Source organism: Sciurus carolinensis, chromosome 3, assembly GCF_902686445.1.
Source record: "Sciurus carolinensis chromosome 3, mSciCar1.2, whole genome shotgun sequence".
Lineage (NCBI taxonomy): Eukaryota > Metazoa > Chordata > Mammalia > Rodentia > Sciuridae > Sciurus > Sciurus carolinensis.
The window spans coordinates 3,716,614-3,718,733 of record NC_062215.1 but is presented as its reverse complement, the minus strand read 5'-3'; the positions used below and the strand labels follow the sequence as shown (position 1 = coordinate 3,718,733).

Sequence of the window (2,120 nt, the reverse complement as noted above, 5' to 3'; positions counted from 1 at the left end):
CCCCAGGAGCAAGACCGGTGAGGTGGGCTTCAGCAGCCCCGCCCTGGGCCCCACACTGAGGCAGCTGTTCCCGGAATGGGGGTTTTAAACTTTTTGTTGTCGTTGTTGGCGCATATGCATGTGGCCTTAATTATTTACACGCAGCACTTATCTCCCCCAAATGTTTTATGGGGATTTGGCCCTTCCGAGGGCGGGAGCGGCAGGCGCGGGGGCTGGGAGCAGCTGGAGCGGGAGCGTGGAGAACCGAGGAAGCGGGGCTGTCCCGCAAATCAGCCCTGCAGCCGAGACCCGGTGGTGAGTGAAGATTGACCCTTTCCGGCACCGGCGGCCCGGGTAAAGCCGCACCTGCGCCTCGGTCGGAGCGGGAGTCAACACCTGGGGCAGGTTGTCCTCTCTCGGGCTCTGGTCTGTGCAGACACCGCCGGTAGGGGGCGCCATGACCAGAGACCAAGGCTGGGGTGCGTCCCTAGAGAACCAATCCAGGGAGAGGAGCCACGTATCAGCAGGTCTTAAGACCCGCTGGCTATTTTCTGGTAGGAGTGGGGAGGAGAGAAGGGGGGGGGGGGCTTTGGCATTCGCATCCACTGATTTCCCAGGCATTACCTGGTCTCATTTTAGCGCTCATCACCCCCTGGAGACAGGAGTGGTCTTATGTGTCCACTTCATAGATGAGGAAACTGAAGTTCAGAGGAGTTACCCGTCTAAGGATCTCCAGCAGAGCAGGGGTTGGTGTTCACCTGCATTCAGGGGCGGGTGGTCACTCCGGGCAACTTCCCAAGAAGTTGAGCACAGTGAGCCCTCCCCCATCACTGCCTACCCCCTCCCTGCTTGGTCCCTGCGTTTGGGCACCGCCCCCCCTGGAGATTCCTGGAAGTGTCTTTGGACACGGACACAAACACACAAACACACACACAAAGTCCTGACCCTTCCACCAGCCTACATGGTTTGCAGGGGCCCCCAGGCCAGCCTGGGCCTCCCAGCACATGGTGCGCTCAGGTGTACACCATGCACCCTTGGCCACATGCCTGAGTCCCGGGCGCCCCGCACCCAGTAAGCCCCAGAGGTCCGCGGCTGAATCAGCTGCTCAAGTGGGGCGTCGGGAGTGCCCAGGTGGGAGGTCTACCTGGGGGAGCCAGCAACCGGGTGGGCAGCTAGGCGGGGTCCACCCAAGGTGCCGGAAGTGGGCGTTGGGGCTTGGAGGTGCACCTGAGTCTCGGGTCCCTGCCCCTCACCCCTTCTCCGGGCGTCCAGAGACCCCGGTCTCACTGGCTAGGAGGGCTGAGCGTGTCGTTGGGGTGGAAAGGACTTGAACTTGCGCCTGGGCGGGAATCTTCCCCACCGGGGCTGGGTCCGGGCGAGCTCCTGTCCTCCTCACCCCAGACCCCTCGGGTGGGTCGGGCCGGCGCGGGGACTCACTCGTGGCATCCGCTGGACTTCACCCCAGGCCGCGAGCCCAGCGCGCTGCGGATGGAAAGCTCTCGCAGGAGGGAGATTCCCGCGAGCTCCCGGGCGGCCTGGTAATTGGTTCATCGATTAACAGCCGGGTGTAGGGGCGCTTCGATGGGGGCGGGGCGGCTGAGTCAGGGGCCCAGCCCTGGGGAGATGTTACCGGAGCCAGGCGGGGAAACGCGTCCTGCCAGGCCGGGGAGAGCCGGGTGCCTCTCCAAGGTGGGGAGGATCCCTGGGGGGCCCGCGGCCTGCCGGGCCCCCCTTGGGCCCCTGGAAGAATTGGTTCCCACTAGCCAACCTGTTCCCACAGCCAGAAGTTGCCATGGTGACCCCTCCCACCTTCAGCTACAGCTTTTCCAGTAAAACCACTGCAGAAATCCATACTTCCCGACAGGCACGCCCCCGGCCCCCCACCCCCATCGCGCGGTCTGGAGCGGCCCGGAGTTAACCCTGCGCATGCCGGCGTCGGCTGTTTGGGGGAGACAGGGGAGCCCCACTGGCGGTGGGGGCCGTAGGCAGGAGAGAAGGTGGACGTGGGGGCAAGGCCGCCTGCCCAGTCACTCCTGCCTCTGGCTAGTGACTTGAGCAACTCCAGGAAGTTGGAGCAGAGAATGGAAGCCAGCCCTGACTTTGCCACCCGCCCCTCCTGCCTGGGAGGAGGCCTTGCTGGG

General features: G+C 64.4%; 1 long non-coding RNA gene across 2 annotated transcripts; it reads right to left on the bottom strand.

The window, feature by feature from the left end:
- LOC124980791 (uncharacterized) lies at nt 1–1,742 on the bottom strand. Of its 2 annotated transcripts, none has more exons than XR_007107869.1 (3): nt 1,233–1,742; nt 604–677; nt 1–466 (listed from the first exon to the last, which is right to left on the bottom strand). It is a non-coding gene; the product is annotated as an uncharacterized LOC124980791 (long non-coding RNA). The 2 variants fall into 2 exon arrangements; XR_007107868.1 differs by having other exon boundaries at nt 604–770; nt 1,417–1,742.
- Nucleotides 1,743–2,120: the final 378 nt, after the last annotated feature.